The sequence below is a fragment of the Engraulis encrasicolus genome, chromosome 17 (assembly GCF_034702125.1).
Source record: "Engraulis encrasicolus isolate BLACKSEA-1 chromosome 17, IST_EnEncr_1.0, whole genome shotgun sequence".
NCBI classification, from domain to species: Eukaryota; Metazoa; Chordata; class Actinopteri; order Clupeiformes; family Engraulidae; genus Engraulis; species Engraulis encrasicolus.
This window is the reverse complement of record NC_085873.1, coordinates 18715796-18722476: the sequence shown is the minus strand read 5'-3', so window position 1 is coordinate 18722476 and position 6681 is coordinate 18715796. Positions and strand designations below refer to the sequence as shown.

The following is a 6681-nucleotide window of genomic DNA, read 5'->3' as shown; positions in this document are numbered from 1 at the left end:
TCGAAATAGACAAGGCATTGCAACCGGCTACAATGTCCCTCGATGCGACCGGGCGCAGGCCGAAAGCCCCGCGTGATCTTTAAAGGTACACTGTGCAGGAAATGGTCAAAAAAAAGAAATGCAACTATGCTGCTCGTTGAAACTGAGCTGCCTATTGCCAAATTTGGTCTTTACATGAACATTTACCATGTAATAAACAATATTTTCTAGTATGGTCCAAGTAAAGTCATTGTTTGGTGCTAAAAATTGCTATTTGGTAAATTCAAAATGGTGGACCATGGAGAAGATCCCCCCTTACATGTAAGAAAAGTGCAATTTTTCAGTCATAAGGAATACTTGGAATTTGATGGTGGGGTAAGTATTCATGAAAAAAGGTAATTAGTGAACTGGCAGCATGAAGTCTGGAAATAAACAACTAAAAATCTCACACAGTGTCCCTTTAACTTAATCCAGCCCTGAATGACTTGAAGCGGGAGTGAGGAAGCAAGGTACACTTATCAATACAAACTGCAGGCAGTGCGATGACATGAGGTGATGATTGGCACGCGCGCATAAGCTTAATGTGCGATCCAGAAGTCTAGGCCTACGAACCGAAGTCATAACTCTTAAAATTCAACGAGACCGCCACATGGGCCAGTCCATGCAAACGAAAACGTAAAATAGGCTCGTGTTGTGGGCATAGGCTACTGAACGGAACATGAAAATAGGCAGGTGCAAACTGATGAACGCACGACCGGAATCCACGTGAATGAAAAACTGAAGGCGGTGCTACGGCCCGTAGGCTGAGGTCCTTGCAACATCGCTCCGGAACATAGGAAGTACGTTTGTAATCAGGACAATTAAGAACGAGTGCAAGGCTCTGCAATGTCCTCCGTCCGGTGTCGTGACAGGCAGTAGCACGAAACAACACAGAAGGTAATGTGGGTTATGCATGCGGGCGAGGCGCTTCGATATATAAGTAGCCCATATAGATCTGTATCCCCAGCAAACGTTCCAAAAAAAAGCCACACCGACCGGTTCATAAATGCTCTATAATATTGGCAAGCGAATCACCAGTCCATCCGCAGCAGATGAGGCCGACGAGGACCAAGTAAATTGTGACTCGCAGTACCCATCACGCCTCCGAAAAAACAAATGTGCTGAGCAGATAAGCTGGCTAAGTGCGCGAGGCGCAACGAGAGAGCACCGCGGGCCCAGTTACTTCGAGTCCGCCCTTCCCCAGCAAATGTTCCAAAAGTCACTCCAACCAGTTCATGGAATTCTCCCAAATGACCGCAAACGAAACGTAGGCCATCAGTCAACCAGCGGCAGACGATACTGATATCCGAGACAGTGCAACAAGCATGAGGCATAAGAGGCGACTTGCCTGGACAACAATTCCCCCGCAAAAATAGTCATTCGCTGAGATAAACGTTCCCTGGGTCCGCAGGGCAAGTGATGGCCCACACAGCAGAGGACTCCGATGCGGAGCCGTGTTCAAGTCACCACATCCGTGTTAGAGGTGTGTCGTTCATGAACGAGCCGGCTCTTTTGAACGGCTCCCTGTAGTGAACGATGGGAACCGGATCACAGCTGGGGGAGCCACTTGACCGTTATTTCGTTCATTTTTCATTCATTTTAAGCACGTGACCTCGACCAGAGTAATCAAATTTGGGAAAAAACACAATTGTTTGCCTCAAAGAGAGGCAAAAACGGTCTTTAGAAGCAGGAGAATAATCAGTTGTTGTTTGGACAAAATTACCTTGAGGTGGAGTCAAAATATTACATTCTTAACACTGAATAAATAATTAAAAAAAGAGCCAAAAGAGCCAGTTTTTTGAACGGCTCTTTGAAAGGAACGAGCCACTGAGATCCGGATCCCGAAAAAGAGCCATAAATCCCATCTCTAATCCGTGTCACTGTCACATTCCTTTGGGTTCCACTTGGTGGATCAGGGTCGCCACCGTGCGCCGCCCCAAATTCTACCGTCAAAACGCGGACCATACTCGCATCCATATCTGATTCACAAACGCGGACGCGCTGTAAAATCTAACGGACGTTGGTACAGTTTTTGTTGGGGCAGACACGACCGAACAGCGCTCTCCAGTAAGTATTGATTTATTTATATTAGGTGATACACAAAGGTACAAAAAGTATATCTGAAGCTTTTATACTATCAATGCTTATTGATATTTCGTAGGATTTTGTTTTATGACTTTAAAAGTGCAAGTTAACCCTAGTTGTTTTCAAAACGAGACAGCTAGTTCATTCATTCAAAGACATGGAGAACTACATTGGCTATTGTAGTATTTCCTAAATGCTGTTAAGATATGATGCCATCCGATACATGGAGGAAGTGCAGTTGAATAAAAATTATCTACAATGTGCCCATTTTAACAGCCTTGTTTACGTTAGCTTGCTAGCCAGCTACTAGCAAACCGATTGACTGAAGCAAACTTGTGTAAAGTTAAACGTAGGTCTAAGTGTTCAAATACTCTTATGAAACGACTATATTGGTCTGAATTTGGCTCGTGGTACACTTTTACACGGATTGGTGATGCTCTCAACAGGTTTGGCACCAACTGTGTTTTTAACGGTACAAATCCTAAAGCGGTGGCATCATGTTCTCCTCACGTTAACGAAATCCAGGCTAATTATGTATTAGCAATTAATGGATGGCCATGAACTGCGCCCTCGTCCCATATGCTGTCCATCATTGGTGAATGAATGAAGTAGCTGGGCTCATAGTTTGATACAGATGTCCGTGGTTGGGCTACAAATATCTGAATTTGTCCTTAATCTTGTGCAACAGTAAACAGGTGGAATTACCTCTGGGTCGGACAGGGCTATCTAGCCAGCTGTAATCCACCCTGCTACGGTGATGCCCGCCTGCCTCCCGGCTTTTACGACCAAGAGTAAGTATTGTACATTGTACATCTTATAATAGGCCTATTCAACATCATTACTGTCACGGGATAGAGATGTGAAAGAGCGTTGTCCATTCCATATGCAATGCAATGTCTGATTGTCATCTTACGAAATTGAAATGAAAGCTCTAAGTTTAGCTCTGTTGCCTTTTCAGATCGGAGCGCTGATGTGACGTTTCCCCGTCGACTGATGAGGGGAGGAAGAGAAGGCAGCCACGACACGCGATTGTTCAACATGACAGTGAGCGTGGTTACATGCACATTAATAATTCGATTAAGCATTACTCCGATTATAAATAGAACGTGGAATACTCCGATCTGGTCCGGTCTACATGCTAAATGAACGTCATCGAATTGGATGATTTGATTCTCTACCCCAAGATTTGTCCTACAGTTGGACAGTAGCACACATCTGTTTTCATTTATCTATTTTGTCATCATCTATCATCTATTTTGTCTTTGAAAATAACGCTGTAGCTAGAGGTCAAATTGCTGTCATTTTGCCACTCTATCGCGTCACTAAAAGAAAACAACCGTTGTTTCGTAGGCCAAGCTATCTGAAGACGTCATTTCATCCATTCTCAAACACACTTTCTTCCCTACTTCATACGCCTAAAAACTATTCAAATGACACGCGTCCAGGCTTAGAACTAACAGAAGCACAACCAAAAGTCTCTGCTATAGGCCTATTGCTGCCGAACAATGTGTGTAGGCTATTTGAAAACGTGACAAAATGTTGCAGCGGTTGAACATGTCACTTGTTAAATAAATTCGTTCTAAATAACCTTATAGATAGTAGTTGTCGGCCAAAGGAATTAATTCAGTTGTCGCTTCTTCTAAGGGGCGGGGGAATCCCCCTGGGAGCGAACCTCAGCAAAGTGAAGCTGTCACGAAATGCCCTCAAATTTGACCATATCATCATTCCGAAGTTAGCTGTTTTCAATCTAGATGGTGCATTAAACTGCAATAATATGCAATCATATCACTAGACTACGGTGCTAATTCGTATTTGGATGTAACAAGCAAGTTTTTTTGTTCTCCCAGCCACTTATAGAGAACAAGCAGCGAGTGCAATTACCCAGGAATGTTTTAGCTGAAGATGGTCATAGCCTGACACAAACCTGGACGCTAACAGATAGAGAATCGATTTTATAACGGTGCTTTTGGGAAATTATTATAACAGTGCTGTGGAAAATGCGACTACCGGTAGGCCTATATCTTTTAATGTTGGCTAGATCCCTGGCTTGCCCTGTTGCCAGACTGTCAGAAGTTAGTGCATTTGCTAGCTACGTAGCAGTTACGAACACTTTTTAAAAACCCATCAGAAGCGGCCCAAAGCCATGTCATGCAAGACTTGTTTCGCGAATGCGGTTGGGTCAAGGGTGCGTAATTTACTTCCTTATGGTTTCACTACAGAATAAGATAACAAAGCTAGGTTGTTATGTGCTCTGTTTGCTTAGCTTACATGATTGCGCACAAGTCCATGATCCCAATGCAACAATTACAAAAAGCTTCAACTGGCATTAGGCTACACAAAATGAATATTTTTGCCAACCTCCTCTTCTTTGCATTAATCGATGCCGGGCTGAAGTTTGTTGTGCAATCTGAAGCAATCACGACAGACGTTTCTGCAAGTGCTGCCGAGTTTCTCGTGCATCTTTCAGACAGTAGCCCTTCATCAAAAGTAGGCTACCGATTTCACTGGTGGCACACATAGAATCATCTGACTGAAATGAGGATTTCCAAAGAATCAAAGACATCCTATTCCTATGTGGATGCAGCTATTAGGCTCCGTAGGGGGGGCATTTAAAATAGTTCCCCATTTTCTAATGACTATTTTAAAATCTGGTGGTCTTGCGTCTGTAGGCTAACAGGTCTCCTGTCCTCCTCGGTCCAAAAGTGGACTTTTTTTGTTTTGTTGGCCATTGAAGGCTCCGATGTTAAATGCTAAATCAAGCGTAGTCTACCTTTTATTAGTTGATAAAAACAGCGCGAGGGATAGAATACTCCAGTTTTAATCGGAGTATTCTGTTACATGACAAATCCAATCGGACCCAAATCAGATAATCCACGTCGTCTAATCGGATTTCTAAAAATCTGATTCCAATCGAATTATTCGAGTTACATGACATTTCTTTAATCGGAGTAATGTAATAATGCGATTTTAATCGAATTATTAATGTGCATGTAACCACGCTCAGTGAGACAGAAAAATAATGTCAAGATAAATAAAAAATCATGATGAGTGAAGTTCTTCGTCAGGTTGTGTTTTTTTCGGGTTCTTATTTAAACGGTGTCTAGGCCAGGTTATCTGTGTTATCTGTAGAATTAAATCTAAATGCTGTTTGAAACGGTTAACTGGTTTAGTGTTCGTTTATTGGGATTATAGCATAATAAGAAAGTAACTTTATGAGCACGGATCCAAAATGGTCCCGGCCCGGAACATCTATGAGTCCGGAATGGGTCCGTAACTGATAAAAAGTAGTGGAACCGTGACGGATGCAATAAGTGGACACGGAATGAGTCCGCATCGGATGTCGCGCCTCCGAACCGGGGTCACTGCGGAGGTACGCTTCTGCACGCGGGTCCGTTGCGGGTGACAAACGGGTCCCTTTTGAGTCCGCACCACGCCTCCGCGTCGGATGATAGGCGGCGTGCAAGTGGACGCCGATACGGCCCCGTTTACCGGGTCCGTACCGGAGGATGACCTCCGGATGGTGGACTCCGGGGCGGATCCATTACGGTGTACTTTTGCTGTGTGGGGGGAAAGCCGCCAGGTTACTCACGAAATACACCAGTTCGGGGAAATCCATCCACAGGCAGGCTAGTTCAAAAGCAAATCCACAGAAATCAGGGAGCGGCGTGCCAAACAAATGGATTGAAGCCTTGCGAGAAAATGATTAGGCAGCTAAAAAGCACCGATTGCGTGCCACGCGTTTGAGCGGTTGGAAATCCCATCCCAGCAACGGCAAGGTGAGGAGTTATCAAGTAACCAGGTAGAAAATAAACAGAATGTTTGATAACGAAAACGCCGGACAGCCACTTCAAAATCGGCTTAACTGAAAAGCAGAGAACAGAATGAGTGACAGCTATTTAAACAAACGTGAATGTGATCCATTGGCTGAGAGGTAACGATGCATGAGTGACGCGTAACGGGGGAACCCCCAATCTCGCGTTGTGATTGGTTGGCGATCCTGGGCAATGATGACGCATGTATGATCTGTCAAAAGGAAGATTTGTTGGTTGGCCTAGTAGGCTAAGTTTGACAGCCGAGAAATTCGAGTCTCCCTGGTAGAATTTACGCAAGCTCCCATTTACTTAGGCCTACCTCAGACCCAAAATTCTCCACCTTGAACTTCAACTCTGAGTTACAACACATATCAGTACAGACGTCAGGCCAAAGCATTAGGAAAGGGACTCACCATAAATTAATCTCCAACGTTCTGTGAAAAGATGAAATTGTTTACTCTTTTGCCAATTTTAAGATACCACAATACTACTCACCGTAATATTTTCCATTCATGTATATTACTCATCAAATTAACACAGAATATACACTGATATTTGTTTTGGAAATAATTGAATATTAGGCTAATGTCAACCAGTGACATATTTAAAAATAAAAAGGCACACTTACTTTATTTATAGTAAGAGAAGAGGATACAAGAAGCCATGAATAAACAAATGATTATGGCTTTTGCAGGTCCGTCCCCAATGCTACATGGAGGAGAGGTAAACCATTTGCCTGCAATACAGGTATAATGATCGATACAAA

At 43.5% G+C, this 6681-nt stretch overlaps 1 long non-coding RNA gene across 1 annotated transcript; it reads left to right on the top strand.

Moving 5' to 3' along the window:
- Positions 1–1920: 1920 nt before the first annotated feature.
- Positions 1921–3146, top strand: LOC134467299 (uncharacterized). The gene is made up of 3 exons (XR_010038506.1): positions 1921–2085; positions 2792–2894; positions 3062–3146. It is a non-coding gene; the product is annotated as an uncharacterized LOC134467299 (long non-coding RNA).
- Positions 3147–6681: the final 3535 nt, after the last annotated feature.